The following is a 17,215-nucleotide window of genomic DNA, read 5'->3' as shown; positions in this document are numbered from 1 at the left end:
TAGGCAACAAAACTACAACTTCTTTAGGTTTAGACAACAAAACTACAACATCTTAGGTATAGGCATAAAACTACAACTTCTTTAGGTTTAGACAACAAAACTACAACTTCTTTAGGTTTAGACAACAAAACTACAACTTTAGGTTTAGGCATACAAACTACAACTTCTTTAGGTCTAGGCAACAAAACTACAACTTCTTTAGGTTTAGGGAACAAAACTACAACTTCTTTAGGTTTAGACAACAAAACTACAACTTCTTTCGGTTTAGGCAAGAAAACTACTACTTCTTTAGGTTTAGGCAACAAAACTACAACATCTTAGGTATAGGCAATACAACTACAACTTATTTCGGTTTAGGCAAGAAAACTACTACTTCTTTAGGTTTAGTCATAAAAACTACAACTTCTTTAGGTTTAGAAACAAAACTACAACTTCTTTAGGTTTAGACAACAAAACTACAACTTCTTTAGGTTTAGACAAAAAACTACAACGTCTTTAGGTTTAGACAACAAAACTACAACTTCTTTAGGTTTAGGCAACAACATTACAACTTCTTCAAGTTAAGGAAAAAAAACTACAACTTCTTTAGGTTTAAGCAACAAAACTACAACTTCTTTAGGTTTAGGCAACAAAACTACAACTTCTTTAGGTTTAGGGGAAAAAAACAGAAAGGTTTAGGCAATAAAACTACAAATTATTTAGGTTTAGGCAACAAAAAAATACTAGGTTGAGTTTTGGGATAAACATTGTGTTTTAGGTTGAAATAACTCTAGGTCACAAACTACACATTGTTGGTTTCACACGGGATGCAAACTCCGGTCTCCTGGATGAACACCCTGTGTTTTGTGTCCCATCCATCGTCACTGGCCTCCACCTCTTCTGGAGTTTCACACCGTCTATACTACAACGCCTTCTGCTTCTGCTTCTGCTCCTGTCATAATTATGATGGTCGCTAGACGTCGCTGTTATGTTCTTTTATACCTTCTTTAGTTGATCTACCATGTGAGTAGATGATAAAATGTAGTAGGCCCCTATTGACCCACATCTATGGGGCTTATAGTGACTGATAACACCTATTTAATAGTCTTTGTTAGACAACAGTCTAATTGACACGGGCAGACTAGAGCTGACGAAATGGGACACACCGCAAAAACTAGGCCAACAGACACTCACTGATGGCCCCAAACTGTCTGGCTACAAGTAAGCAGAGGAGAAAAGATGTGTTTTGAGGCGGGACTGGAATATGGTGAGGGAATCGGAGTCTCTGATGAGTTTTGGGAGTGAGTTCCAGCGCTTGGGAGCTGCCCTGGAGAATGCTCTGTCCCCAAAGCTGCGGAGGTTGGACTTGGGGGTGGAGAGTAGACCAGCTGAAGTGGATCTGAGGGACCGTTGAGGTTGGTAGGGGGAGAGGAGGTCAGAGAGATAAGGGGGGGCAAGTTGGTGGAGGACTTTGTAGGTGAGAGTCAGGATTTTGTACGTGATCCGGTGGGAGACGGGGAGACGGGGAGCCAGTGAAGGTCTTTCAGGACTGGGGTGATGTGATGCCATGATTTGGTGTGGGTGAGGAGTCGGGCAGCTGCATTCTGGACCAGTTGGATTTTATTGATGGAGGTGTTGCTGATGCCATAGAGGAGAGAGTTGCAATAATCGAGGCGGGAGGAGATGAAGGCGTGGATGAGTTTTTCTGCAGCAGGGGTTGTGAGGGAGGGACGGATCTTTGCAATATTGCGAAGGTGAAAGAAAGAAATTTTGACCAGGTGGCGGATGTGGGGCTCGAGGGAGAGGGTGGAGTCAAATATCACGCCAAGGTTGCGTGCCTGGGGGGAGGGGGAAACAGAAGTGCCATCGATGTTGAGTGTGAGGTTGTTGGTTTTGGTGAGGGTGGATTTGGAGCCGATGAGGAGGAGTTCTGTTTTGTCACTGTTTAGTTTTAGAAAATTCTGTTGCATCCAGGTTTTAATTGCAGAGAGGCAGGAGTTGATGTGCGAGAGGGGTGGGTTGTGGGGGGTATTGGTGCTGAGGTAGATCTGAGTGTCATCAGCATAGCAGTGGAAGTCCAGGTTGAAGTGGTGGAGGATCTGACCGAGGGGGAATATGTAGATTATGAACAGGAGTGGACCGAGTACTGAGCCTTGGGGGACACCTTGTGTGACTGTAGATGTGGCAGAGGAGTTGTTGTGAAGGGAGATGAAATGAGATCTGTTGGTGAGGTAGGACCGGAGTCAGCTGAGTGCAGTACCTTCGATACCGATGTCTTGGAGTCTGGTGAGAAGAATGTTGTGACATACGGTATCGAAGGCTGCACTCAGGTCCAGGAGGATGAGGATGTTGAGGGCTCCGGTGTCAGCAGAGGTGTGGAGGTGATTGAGGACTTGGAGGAGTGCAGTTTCTGTGCTGTGGAGGGGGCGAAAACCGGATTGGAGGGGTTCAAACAAGTTGTTGGAATGCAGGTGGGATTGGAGCTGGGTGGAGACGAGGCGTTCGAGGGTTTTGGAGAGGAAGAGAAGGTTGGAGATAGGGCGGTAGTGATTGAGACAGGAGGGGTCCAGACCAGGTTTCTTGAGTGTGGGGGTGACAGCAGCAGTTTTGAAGGCTGAGGGGACAGTTCCATGGGACAGTGAGGAGTTGAAGAGGTCGGTGAGGTAGGGGCATAGGACAGGGAGGCAGGACTTCAGCAGGAGAGTGGGGAGGGGGTCGAGAGAGCAGGTGGTGGGTTTGGATGTGCTGATGAGTTTGGCAATGGTTGCTGAGTCAACAGGGTCGAACCGGGAGAGGCGGTGCTGGGGGGGAGGGGTCAGGGGGTCCAGAGGGATGGAGAGAAAAGGGGTCGGTGTGGTTGCCACTGGGTCAGACACGGGGAGCAGTGAGTTGTTGATGGTGGTGATTTTGTCGCTGAAGAACTGAAGGAATGAGTTGCAAAGATCGGGTGAGGGGTCAGAGAGAGTGTTGGCACGGGGCTTGAGGAGAGTGTTGACAGTGGAGAAGATGGTTCGGGGGTTACGGGTGGGGTCACTGATGATGGTGGAGAAGTAGTCAGACTTGGCAGCAGTGATGGCGTCTTTGTAGGTCATGAGGTGAGATTTATAGGCTTAGAGGTGAACAGTGAGTGTTGAATTTCTCCAGAGGCGTTCAAGTTGGCGGCCAGTCTGTTTGAGTTTTCTGAGGTGGGGTGTGAACCAGGGGGAGGAGGTGTTGAATGAAACAGTTTTGGTTCTCAGGGGGGCCAGTGAGTTGAGGGAGGCAGACAGGGTGGAGTTGAGGTGGTTGGTGAGATCATCGGGTGAGGTGAGGGGTGGGTCCAGGTGGAGGGCAGTAGATAGCAGGTCGGAGAGATGGAGGGGATCGATGGACTTGGTGTTGCGGAATGAGATGACTCTGGGTAGTTCCAGACGGGGTGTTGGGGAAGGGATTGTGAATTGGATGAGTTTGTGATCAGAAAGGGGAAAGGGGGATGGGTGGATGTTCAGAACCGGGACGTTGGCAGAGCAGACGAGATCCAGAATATGGCCTTTATTGTGTGTGGGGAAGGTGATGTGCTGGGTGAGGTTGAAGTTGTCCAGTAGAGTGGAGAAATCAGAGGCAAGTTTACAGACCAACAGAGTCCACCAGAGTCCAATAGGTCCGACTCTGGTGTCCAGTAGAGTAGAACTGGTGTATGTCTCTGTCTTATTAGCATACTGCAGATCACGAAAAGTGTCTGGTCGGGGGTGGAAAGGTGAGGGGTTTTGAGCATTGGGTGCAAGTCCTGACTGGCTATAAATAGTTGAAAAATAGTAGAGAATGACAGAAATACCAGCTTACTGCTGTAAACTGGTTATAGCTGAAAGCATCATATTTGGGATTACATTACCATTATTGGTATTGTCACCATTGTCATCAGAATCGCGGCAATATCAACACCACCTTTATCGTTCCCCTTACCATCTTCTCCATCACCACCGTCCTCCTCGTCGTGTTTCCATCATCACGCTGTTGGCTTTGAGTAGGCGACAGGAGCCTCAGCGTTGGCCCACTGACACCAGTCTGACCTCTCACAGCGACGGGACGTCTGGTTTGTTGATGGAGAAAGCTGTGAAAGGAAGGGAAATGATCAGTGTCAGAAACTCGCTTCCGCCTTTCTCGTTCCTCCGTTCGCCCCCATCTGTCAGTCTTTCTCTGTTTCTGTCTCTCACTTTCTGTCTCATTGTCTCATCCAGTGTGTTTGTGCCTCTATGCTTGGTGATCCAGGGTAGGTCAGGTCACCGTGATTCAGGGCTGTAAGCCGGAGGAGGATTGGATCTATTTATAGTCTTGTCTGCTCTCCGGGCCACACTGACCCAAAGTATCTGTCTGTTTTTCTGTTTTCTGTCAGTCTGTCATTCATTTATCTCATATCAGTCGGTCTTCCTTTTATCCTGTACCCTACCAAAAGACAAGAAGACATTACCCTCCAGTGTTTAACACACTCTACCTCTCTGGAATTCTCTTGCAGAGGTCAATCAAGATGCTCACAAAAACACTTGTTTCTAATAGGCTTGTGCCAATTGGCGATCAGATTGTATATTGACAACTGAAGGGAGAATGGACTCTTTAGGAATTGGAATTGTTTTTTCCTACGCCCAGAGGTGTTTCTAGTGGAGTGGCATGTCGGCCTGTTGAGCCCTATTAATCAGCATGAGTGAATTTTAAATCCTTAATTACAAACCAGTTTGCCGTCTCTATTCCATGGATCTGACTACCAGCATTTTGGTATGCCTGCTAGGGATGTTCATAATTAAAGGGACTGTTTGTAATTTTTTAAGCGTATAAATGTACCGGGTCGGGACACATGCGCACTCGCATATGCGCGCTCGCGTGTGGCCGCTGTACTCTGCTCCTCTGCCTGTTTTCCTTCACTCAGACACCGCGCGCGCGTTCTCGCTCAACCTCTAGACGTGAACGCGCGCTCACTCCACACTGCAGTAGAGTTAGTTTAGCTCTGAGAATATCTAGTGAATGTACAGTGGACGTTTGTGCAGAACTAAATGCTGCAGCTCCTCCAGACCAACAGAGGTTTCCAGTGTCTTGTGAAGTGACGGGGCTCCGCAGAGAGAAACGTTATCGTCTCCGATCGGGTGCCGGTGTCTCCCTGCGGGCGCAGTCGGGAGGCGATAACGTTTCTCTTCCTGCTGCAGCCCCGGCACCGACCCGCTTTTGCTGAAGCAGGAAAAGCCAACACTAGGATCAGCATTGATTCATGGAGAGACCTTCGTCTGGTCAGCTAACATTACTGCCAAGCAGCTGAAATATAGAGTGATATTGTGCTTTTAGCTGACGTGTGTCGCCTCACTGTTTAGAGCGATGCTCGTTCATGTCTATGTAGATCGAGCAAGCGCGAGCCCGACGCTGACTTGCGTTGACTTAACGGCCACAGGTGTCACTGTTAACAAGCATTTCTGAAAGTTACAAATAGTCCCTTTAACCGATTAACGCTATCAGTTAAAACGGTTAAAAGAAATATTTATAATTAATTAAAAAGCTGAGCAGCTCGTCTATTTAAGGAGAAAAGCTGGTCCACCTTAACAGCCCACCTTAAGAGGCGGAGCCGGAGTTGCAGGATACAGGAAGTCGACTCCGGTGTCTGGCTCGCTTGAGCGGAGCGGAGGAGTTGTAGTTTTGTAGCATTTATTCAAAAACAAATAAACTGTACACACACTGCTACACCTACGTTCACAGCTAGAACACCACCAACCACACACTCTCCGCCAACACACACGGACACTCATTAAAGTTACGTCGCACTGACAGACTGTATGTGTGGTGGCGGCGGCGAGCAAGAAGCCTCCGGCAATGCTAGAGCTGCTAACGTAGCACAAATACACAGACTGTTTACCAGGCAATTGCTATCGTTAATACGGGCAGACAGAGTGTTGTTACGTTGGGCAGACACACAGCGGACGCAAGGCACAAATCTTATCGTATTGAAAAAAAATTATATTGTGACAGCCCTACCGTGGACGTTGACTTTTCAGTAGGGATGCACCGATATAACTTTTTTTCAGACCGAGTACGAGTACAAGTACTTACATTTGGGTACTTGTCGATACCGAGTACCGATACGAGTACTTCTCTTTGTCAAAAGACCCTTGTTAACAGTCAGCTGGAGGGTGTGAGAGACACACGGCAGGCTGGGGAGTCCCGCATACGAGGCGGTGCGCCGCGACCGGCTCTAGGTCGGCTTGGAAAGGCTCGGGGTGAAGGCGGCTGGCGGACGCAGCTTTATAGCGCTCCCCGCCCGGACCTGAAACAAAGCTGAGAGCCATGCTTTTAGTTGTGCTCACAGCAATGTTTTCATCGACTTGTCTGGAAAGTCACTAAAGGCTGCAGATGGAATCACGAGGTTATCTAAAGGCTGTGTGCAACAACAACACACACTTCAGCCACTGAAATGCCCATCATGCACTATAATACAATACACTACTTGAAGTGAAAGTACTAGGGGTGGGTAAAAAAAATTGATTAACCTATGTATCGCAATTTTTTTTTTACGATTTTGAAATAGATATTTTAATGCCAGAATCGATATATTTGCTTCATTTTGCAGTAGAAGGAAGTTACCGCTTTTGAAAAGCAGAGCTAGACATCACGACTAAAGCTGCACGCTAACTCTGTCATGGACAGGAAACGTTATCGTATCGCGGTAACGTGCGGACGAGCCGGCCGCCGCTCTCGTCTCCGTGGTCAAATGGGCCGGCGCTACAACTGTAGAGCACCTATATATAGATATTTATGTTCTCTGCATTGAAACGGCCCTGATGGAGCTGACCATGGATGAATAAAGAGAACGGAGCTGACGGGAGAGCTAGAGACCACCTTGGGAAGTAGACACGTGGGACTACATCTGGTTTTCAAAATAAGGTGTTAACAAAGGGAACTGTAGATACAAAATACATATATGGAAATAAGATTGAAGGATTATATTCCATTAATTATATTATATATATATATATATATACCAGAAGTATAACACACTATATGTCCTTATAAATTAAAAAGAAAATACCACTAATCTGTGAGGGAAATGTCTTTAGTCTGTGCTGTGTGGGTTGCTGGAAAAATGTAATAAAGAATTCCTGACAATGACTGATATATTTGACTTCAGGACATCTCATCATGCTGAAAATGTATTACTGTATTCATTTAGATATTTTCCTAAATAAAAATCACAATAAATCGTAATATCGAATGGAAATACTTAGAAATCGCAATACATATCGAATCGGCACCCAAGTATGGTGATAGTATTGAATGGGGAGTTAGGTGTATCGTCCCAGCTCTAGTGAGTACATGTAAAAAAAACAAACAGCCAGACTTCTTTTAAAAACACACCATGGTCTATTAGGTAGGGTGTGGCATAAAAACATTCAACTTCAGACACTCAAGTAGATGGTTAGCAATAAGAAGCCTTTGATGAAAACTGGAATCGAATTTCTTTATAAGTATTTTGCCATTTTAGTGGTTGTTTTCATCTTAAACAACATACATGTCACAGATAGTGTCATGTATTGTAGATGCATTATGTGATGTATCTCAGAATCAACTGTCTTGTGTTGATTTCAGTAACGTTGGCGATGTATCGTGACAGTATTGTTGGGTTAGTTGTAATTTGTAGTTGTATGGCACTACATTGGAACAAAAGCAGCTGTGCATGACTGGCGTCACGGTAAAGGTCTGTAAAATGGAGAAGCTGTTCTGTGTGTGCTGCTTGTGTCTAATCAGCGACTCATCATGCTAATATCCTGCTATGCCTACGGTGCAGTTTGCCAGGTCGGCTCCAATCAGCAGATGGAGAATGGTACATGCCAACAGTGGTCTGTTGTTGACTCTGCTCGTTGTCTGACGGTCCCTGAGGAGAGGGCACTTTGACGGAGCTGCACACTGACACGCTGACTATTTAAAAACTGCTTGTGGTTTGTTAGAACCTGTGACATGCATAATATAAATGCATGTTTTGCTACTACTGATATAAAATACTCAGTATGGTCTTTGGTTTTGGGTAGGGGGGGGGGGGGGAGATATCTGGTTGATAGGAAGTAGAAGAAGAAGCCATGTGGATTAACACCTACATGAAATTCAGCAACAAAATGTGCAGACAGTGCAGAGCAACATGCCACAACAATGACCACTTGTCACAAAATATCTAAAAATGACAATGTCAGAATGTGAGTGTTTTTGGCTGTTTGTGTTTTGTGTGTTTACTCTCTGTGCTCAGTTAGTTGGCATTTATTGTAAAGTATTGTCTGTCTCTTTCCCTGCAGGCAGAAGTTAATTGAAGTACATGGGGGGGTTGGTATGGATCTTTTTTCAAACAGTGGATGCGGGCTGAAAGAAGCCATCTATCCATCCGTTCATTGCTCCAGTCAGTTCAGAGCTTCTACATGATGGAGAAATGAATAGGATGCACCACGCCGGTCGCTCAGCACCAATTGGGCTAATTGCTGTGAGTTGTGCTTTACAGACAGACAGCAGACACTATGATATCACCGCATCTCTCTGGAAAGCTGTAAAAGGGGTGTGTGTATGTGGGTGGGGATGGTTGAAGGCTGGCCATGAGTTTGACTCTTTCACTTTCTACTTCAGATACTACATAGAAAGAAGAAGTTCCCAAGAAACGTGCACCAGTTCTATCCTCTATGTATTTACTCTAAAGCCTGCATCATTGATAACATGATCTAACATGGGAAAATAAGGCTATTTTCAAAATGATTTGACTTTTAAAATGGTTTGAATGTTTTGACTTGGTAGTCTTGTCAGTTTGTGTCCAAAACATTGTTGTTTTGGTTTGGCCTTTAGAGAGCGGGCCTTACACAACCTGTAGCCGTTCATAGGTTTTCTATCAGACTTTGAGATTTTCTTCTTCAGCAATGTCAGATCTACACTAGGGATGTCCATAATTAACCGTTTAACCGTTAACCTACATTAAGCATTTTAACTGATTAACGCTATCGGTTAAAACGGTTAAAAGAAATATTAATAATTAACTCAAAAGCTGAGCGGCTCAGAGGAGTGGCTCGTCTCTTTAAGGAGAAAAGCTGGACCACCTTAACAGCCTACCTTAAGAGGCGAAGCCGGAGTTGCAGGATACAGGAAGTCGGCTCCGGTTTCTCCAGTTCGCTTGAGCGGAGCGGAGGAGTTGTAGTTTAGTAGCATTTATTCACCAACAAATAAACTGTAGACACACTGCTACACCTACGTTCACAGCTAGAACGCCACCAACAACCTCACCCTCACTACGTGTGCGGCGGCGAGCACGAAGCTTCCGGCAATGCTAGAGCTGCTAACGTAGCACAAATACACTGTTTGTTGGCCACTCGCTAAAGTCACGCCGGGCAGACACACAGCTGACAACCTGCTAAACTAAACTAAATGTGTGGTGGAGACTTTTACTGGGAAAGTGGCTGCATGTCCGCGACACTACACGCAGCATCGTGGCTGCTAAGTTAACGCTCCCGGACGGTGAACTGGAGACTCCCGTCAACCAATATCTGTTGTGCTCCTGCAGCTGGTACACCGCTGCATGAGAGGCACAACTCTTGTTGGTTAACGGTTAATAATCGGTTAACGAGGGTCAGTTATCGGTTAAGAACATTTTTCGAAATGAGCATCCTTAGCAGCCTGAAACAGTGAGCAACATCAGCTGAGGGCCTTTAATGCTGCTCTGTTAATCTAACATGTGATAATGCAATGTTTAGGTTTGATGATCAACTTGCCCTTTGTGCTGATTTTATAGAAGAACATTATATTTTTGTACAATAAAGCTGCTATTTTTAACTGTGATACCTTCTGTATTTGACTCTGATCTGCTTCTGTTAAGCTGCAGTCAATTTCTCTTGTTTCTATTCTTCTCTATACAAATTGTCCTTTTGAAGCCTGTACTTATTCTCTCATCGTTCTATTGAAATTCCTCAGTCATTTCTAGTGTCTCTAAGCAGCCAGCTGCCAAGACTGTCTGCCATCACAAGCATAATAAAGCCGTCATCTCAGACCAGCACTGAAAAATAGTCCTGTTTTCACAGGCTGATCCAACTTCTAAGAATACAAGTAGCCAAAATAGACCATCATGGCTCTGAGGAGAAGGTTGTGGAATGTCTGCAGAATGCTTTCATTTCTCATCCTCTGAACACACTGGTCAGATTAAAGCGTGTGTGTGTGTGTGTTGTGTGAGGTCTAAACGAAAAGCATGGCTATTGAAGTGAACAGGATAGGCCTACACATGTCTGTATACTGAGACATGCAGGATAAAAGCTGCAGCTGATTGGCTTAGCCTTGAGGGTCAGAGGTTAGGGGTCAAACATGGGATAGCATGTTAATGCCTCCCTGTGTTTTCCTGCAGGAGCTTGTTGGTCGTGAAGGATTTAATAGGAAATCAATGCACAGGACTGTCACAACAACCACATTATTGCAATACTGCGCTATTGACAAGCCAGCTGCAGGGGATGGCGAGCAACCACCAAACCTCAAGTTTTTTCTTTTATGAATTCTTTGCAATGGGAGTGCTGCATATTTACACCATGCCACAAACACCAGCAGCCTGACAGGGCGCTGAGCGTAGATTCTGCGCCGGGCGTAGATTCTGCGCTGAGCGATGCACGTTTGGTGTTTTTTTCTGGTCGCCGAGAGTTGAAAAATGCTCAACTTTGAGTAAAAAGCTGCACTCGTGCAGTTACTTTTTACCCAGCCATCCAATCACAATAGAGGAAGAGCGGGACGAATACCACAAAGAACAACCGTCACATCCTACATGTAGGCTACAAGTGTTGAGCAACAACAACAATGGAGGAGAAATGAATACACATCCACCGGCAGGTCTGTCCTCTCCCCTATACGTGCTTCAGCCTTCTCTTCATCCACAGCGAGTACTCTACCTGCTGCCGACATTTTTACTTTTGCAGGTATTCCGTATCATAGCAGACGCAACCAACGCGTCTCGGCTGAAAAAAATGTTGTGCCTCATTGCCCTTCTGTGTTCTGCATTTGAAGCAGCAGTGGATAGAAATTGAGCAAATATGATTTTAAAAGGTTCTTTTTATTAAACGGTCACTATATCCTGACAGTAGTACATGAGACAGCTAATCTGAAAAACATCATGTGCCTCTGTGTCCTCTGTGTCCTCTGTGTCCTCCAGTGCTCCTAATGGCATCTGCAAGATTTCATAGACCGGAGGAAAAACAACCAATCAGAGCTGATCTGGAGTCTGCCTCTCAGCTTCCGTTTATGAGAGCTGGCTGTCAATCACTCGTGAACTCCGATCAGACGGTCAAACTAGGCAGCGCTGATCAAATATGAATCAATATTCTGTTACTGTAATGACTATTTCTCTCTTCAAATGTTTTCAGAAACATCTTGTAGTGTATTGTTTAGCTGTAAAATGAGGATTTGTGATCCGGCAGCCATGTTGAGATCAGTTGAGGAAATACCAAGCACCACCCACCAGCTGGAGCACAGCCAATAGGAACGCTCTCTCTCTGAAATGACCTGTGATTGGTCAAAGTCTCCCGTCACGGGCTAGATGTTCTAAAGCCTGAAAACAGCCATGAGGAGGAGCAGAAGTCTTATTAGGTTATTATAGAATTTTTGCCCAATGATGCCAAAAAATTGTTGCCTACTGAAGCTTGAACAATAAACAAGTATGTAATTAGTTTTAAAACTGTCATCTTTCTCATTTAAAAAGCAACGATAAACCTATTTTCTACAGTACTTATCAGGATAAATTGAGCAATTTGCAAAAAAAAAAAGGCAATAATATGGCATACTGTTGAGCCAATCATCATCACCGCAGGGGGAATTCCTTCTCCGTGACAGCCCTATCAATGCACAAACCTTTACGGCGCTGATCATTTTAGAGCTTATTGACATGTGGGGTTGGACGACATGGTAACATTAACCATCGTCATCGCCTCAAGTCTACGCTCCCGATGACGATCGACAACGCTCATTTAATTGGCTGATAACATTTGAAGCGGTTGGATTAGGAATGTCCCCTGTCTTTCCCCCTCTGTCATGCACACACACACACACACCAAAAAAATCAAATCCACAGGCACATGCACCCACGTGAGCAGCCCAACTGTCCCCTGAGACCAGCAGCTGGTGGGGGGGGCAGGAGTGTCCAGTGTGAACTTGACCTCTGACACCCTGAAATAGGAGATGTCATCCACTGTATCTATCTACTGTATCTGTCCTACAACCAATCTGCCTGTCCTAAACATGCAGCTGCACACTCACACCCACCCACACACACACGGACCTCGGCCCCTCGCCATTAGAATCATTAACTGGACACTGATCATATTAAGGCCGGACCCACAAGACTAATTTCACTAAGTGCAAAAAGCTTGTGTTAGAGGTTTTGTGTGTATGTGTGTTTGTGTGTGTGTGAGTGTGTGTGCGTGTGTGTGTGTGTGTGTGTGTGTGTGTGTGTGTGTGTGTGTGTGTGTGTGTGTGTGTGTGTGTACAGTATATAGCGGTCTGTCTGTCCACTTGTGCAAATTCTTACTTGACTGTCACTGTTTTGGCCTCTTAGCTTGTCTGGCTCACTCTGTGTCTTATAGGGATGCTCATTTTGAAAAATGTTCTTAACCAATAACTGACCCTCATTAACCATTTATTAACCGTTAACCGACAAGATTTGTGCCTCTCATGCAGCGGTGTAGCAGCTGCAGGAGCACAACAGATATTGTTTGACGGGAGTCTCCAGTTCACCGTCAGGGAGCGTTAACTTAGCAGCTACGATGCTGCGTGTAGTGTCGCAGACATGCAGCCACTTTCCCAGTAAAAGTCTCCACCACACATTTAGTTTAGTTTAGCAGGTTGTCAGCTGTGTGTCTGCCCGGCGGAACTTTAGCGAGTGGCCAACAAACAGTGTGTGTTTGTGCTACGTTAGCAGCTCTAGCATTGCCGGAGGCTTCTTGCTCGCCGCCGCCACACACAGTCTGATTAACTTTAGTGAGTTTCCAACAGACTGTGTGTGTGTGTTGGTGGTGAGTGTGAGGTTGTTGGTGGTGTTCTAGCTGTGAACGTAGGTGTAGCAGTGTGTGGACAGTTTATTTGTTGGTGAATAAATGCTACTAAACTACAACTCCTCCACTCCACTCAAGCGAGCTGGAGAGACCGGAGCCGACTTCCTGTATCCTGCAACTCCGGCTCCGCCTCTTAAGGTGGGCTGTTAAGGTGGACCAGCTTTTCTCCTTAAAGAGACGAGCCGCTCCTCTGAGCCGCTCAGCTTTTGAGTTAATTAGGGCCCGAGCACGAAAGTGCCAGGACCCCAACGGTGTCCTGGCACGAAAGTGCGAGGAAACCTATTGTTTTTCTAAGTATTATTAGGGCCCGAGCACGAAAGTGCCAGGACCCCAACGGTGTCCTGGCACGAAAGTGCAAGGAAACCTATTGTTTTTCTAAGTATTATTATTCTTTTTCTGCTGGAATATCGCGTTTTTGGGACCTTTTCCATCCCCAAAAACTCACCAAAAGTGGAATATGCGTCAGAAGTGGCGCGAAATTCAAAGTTCTGTAGTGATTCGGATCGGGTGTCGCCAGCGGGCAAGATAGCGCCCCCTAATGTAGGCAGTTTTTCAGGGAAAGTTTCTTCGATCTTCACAAAATTCAAGTATGTAATTGCATATGTCTTGAAGTTCGTGTTAAATATTTTTGAGATTTTTTCGGCAAACAGGAAGTCAGCCAACTTGGATTTCCTGCGTGATTTTAAAATTTACGAACATATGTTTGAAGACTTTAGGATGCACAAAAACTCATGAAACTTTACACGCACATCCAAACTCATAATTACTTTGATTTAGTGGTGAAATTTTGCTTGGGCGTGGCATGTTGGCTCTCTAGCGCCCCCTTATGTCTTTAAGGTTTTGAACATACCTTGAGGTACTCGAAAACTCATGAAACTTGGCAAAATGATGGACACCTGTGAACTTTATGTAAATGTACAGTTATTGGGTTCAGCATGTTTAGCCAGCTCTATAGCGCCCCCTAACGCATGGAAGGCCATAGTTTGATCAAAGTTGATCCTATATTCATGAAATTTGGTAGGTACATCCTGCTCATTATTTCAGACATATTCCTCATCGGGTTTCATTAGCTCCGCCCACCGGGAAGTCGGCCATATTGGAATATGTGCGTTTTTCATGTATTTTATGCATACTTTTACGAACTCCTCCTAGAGAGTTTATCGGATCCACGTCAAATTTAGGTGGTATAACCCTCCCACTACTATGATGCTAAATTGCGAAGGAATTTTTGATCGCTCGAATGGTGATGTCATACGTCATGTGCGAAGACGCCGTTTTGTCACTTTTTAGGTATGAAACTTTGCGATACTCTTCCTAGAGGATACAAGCGATCCATCTCAAAGTCGGGCAGCAGAATCTCAACACCTTCATGATGCTAAATTGCGAAGCTTTTGTGTTTTCGTGAAACGGCGTTCTTGTGGCGGCGTGGCGAATTTTGATGTTTCGCCATGACACATGAGGCTGTTGTAACTTGACTTTACATAGTCCGATCTGCCCCAAATTTCACAAGCTGGATAAGAGTCCCGGCCTGAAGACATATATGTGACATTAAAAGTGAAAGTCATAGCGCCCCCTACAGGAAACAGGAAATTGTTGTAAATTGACTATACATTGTCCAATCTTCCCCAAATTTGGTAGGCCCATCCTCCTCATTATTACAGACATATTCCTCATTGGGTTTCATTAGCTCCGCCCACACGGAAGTCGGCCATATTGAATTTTGTGTTCATCATGTAATTTATGTATTTTATGCATACCTTTACTAACTACTCCTAGAGACTTCATCGGATTCACATGAAATTTGGGTGGTATAACCCTCAAACTATAGTGATGCTAAATTGTGAAGGTATTTTTGATCGCTCGAACGGTGGTGTCATAGGTGAATTTCGAAAGTTCGCCATGACACAGTAGGCTGTTATAACTTGACTTTACCTAGTCCCATCTGCCCCAAACTTCTCAAGCTTGATAATAGTCCTGGCCTGAAGACATGTACGTGCCACGACAGCGGGTACCTCGATGTGCGCGTTCCCCAGACGTGTCCATAAGGGCGAGGGCCCGTTCATCGCTGCTTGCAGCTTTAATTAGGGCCCGAGCACGAAAGTGCCAGGACCCCAACGGTGTCCTGGCACGAAAGTGCAAGGAAACCTATTGTTTTTCTAAAGATTATTATTATTTTTCCGCCGGGATTACGCGTTTTTGAGGCCTTTCCCATCCCCAAAAACTCACCAAAAGGGGAATATGCGTCAGAAGTGGCGCGAACTCCAATGTTCTGTAGTGACCCGGCTCGGGTGTCTCCAGGGGGCGAGATAGCGCCCCCTAATGTAGGCAGTTTTTCAGAGAAAGTTTCTTCGATCTTCACGAAATTCAAGTATGTCATAACTCACGCCCTCATACCCGGATTAAATATTTTGCAGATTTTTTTGGCGAACAGGAAGTCAGCCATGTTGGACTTCCTGCGTGATTTTAAAATTTACGAACACATGTTTGAAGACTTTAGGATGCACAAAAAATTATGAAACTTTACACGCACATCCAGTGGCGGCTGGTGGATTTTTTTTTGGGTAGGGCCAATCAATTTCAACAAACATCCTAGTACGATTCAATGCAAAAAAAGGTATCAAAAACGCATTACTACTTTGCAGTTACATTTTTATCATTTATTCCAACACTGACATAAGGACATCTTATTCATACAATTCAGTATGTTAATATAACATACGACAGATCATTTATAAAGGAAATGGGCTGTGAGAGAAGAGAAGTGGAGAGAAGCGAGAGACGAGAAGACAAGATCACGCGAGAACTGACATGAGCCCTGACGAGAACAGAGAGAGACACGCGTGAACGTGCGCGCGCACACCATGGGCCAAATCAGTTTGGCCCTCCCGGAAGTCTTTTTTACGGCGCTGATTGGATGAATTGTATGTCATTCATGCTTGTAATCATATATCTTTAATCAGTGATTGGCTGTACTGCTTATTAGACCCGCCTTCCTTGGGCCAAATCCATTTGGCCCCAGAAAGTGCACGTGCAGCAGAGCAGCTGAGAGGTGCACTAGCAGAGAGTTCAAGGAGGAAAGCAGATATTTGGCGCAGTTATCCTATTTTACAAATATTACGGGTATATTCCATAGGTCAAAAACACACATATTGACAATTTTTAGAATTTTTAGAATTTTTATAATTAATAATTTTATAATTTTTTTTTTTTTTTTTTGGTGGCTCAAGGTGGGTGGGGCCAGGCCCCGTGGCCCTCTATTGGCCGGCCGCCACTGCGCACATCCAAACTAGTAATTACTTTATTTTAGTGGTAACATTTTGCATGGGCGTGGCACTTTGGCTCTCTAGCGCCCCATTATGTCTTTTAGATATGGAACATACCTTTAGGTACTCGAAAACGCATGAAACTTGGCAAAATGATTGACACCTGTGAACTTTATGTAAATGTACAGCCATTAGGTTCAGTGCATATAGCCCGCTCTCTAGCGCCCCCTAACGCGTGGAAGGCTATAGTTTGGTCAAAGTTGATCCTATATTCATGAAATTTGGTATGCATATCCCACTCATCATTTGAAACATATTCCTCATCGGGTTTCATTAGCTCCGCCCACCCGGAAGTCGGCCATATTGGATTTTGTGCGTTTTTCATGTATTTTATGCATACTTTTACGAACTCCTCCTAGAGGGTTTATCGGATTCGCGTCAAATTTGGGTGGTATAACCCTCAAACTACTGTGATGCTGAATTGCGAAGAAATATTTGATCGCTCGAACGGTGATGTCATACGTCATGTGCAAAGACGCCATTTTGTCTCTTTTTAGGTATGAAACTTTGCGATACTCCTCCTAGAGGATACAAGCAATCCATCTCAAAGTCGGGCAGCAGAATCTCAAGACCTTCATGATACTAAATTGCGAAGCTTTTGTTTTTTCGTGAAACGGCGTTCTTGTGGCGGCGCGGCGAATTTTTTATGTTTCGCCATGACACAGGAAGCTGTTGTAATTTGACTTTACATAGTCCGATCTGCCCAAAATTTCACAAGCTGGATAAGAGTCCCAGCCTGAAGACATATATGTGCCATTTTGAGTGAAAGTCATAGCGCCCCCTACAGGAAACAGGAAATTGTTGTAAATTGACTATACGTTGTCCAATCTTCCCCAAATTTGACATGTTTTATAA

The 17,215-nt window shown here is 44.9% G+C and overlaps 1 protein-coding gene across 28 annotated transcripts in view; it reads left to right on the top strand.

Annotated features, from left to right (window-relative positions):
- Nucleotides 1–17,215, top strand: part of camk2g2 (calcium/calmodulin-dependent protein kinase (CaM kinase) II gamma 2) — a 169,519-nt gene that overhangs the window by 45,117 nt on the left and 107,187 nt on the right. The window lies entirely within an intron of this gene.

This window comes from Sebastes fasciatus, chromosome 9, assembly GCF_043250625.1.
Source record: "Sebastes fasciatus isolate fSebFas1 chromosome 9, fSebFas1.pri, whole genome shotgun sequence".
Classification (NCBI taxonomy): domain Eukaryota; kingdom Metazoa; phylum Chordata; class Actinopteri; order Perciformes; family Sebastidae; genus Sebastes; species Sebastes fasciatus.
The sequence above is the reverse complement of the archived record's forward strand: the minus strand, read 5'-3'. Positions and strand labels throughout refer to the sequence as shown.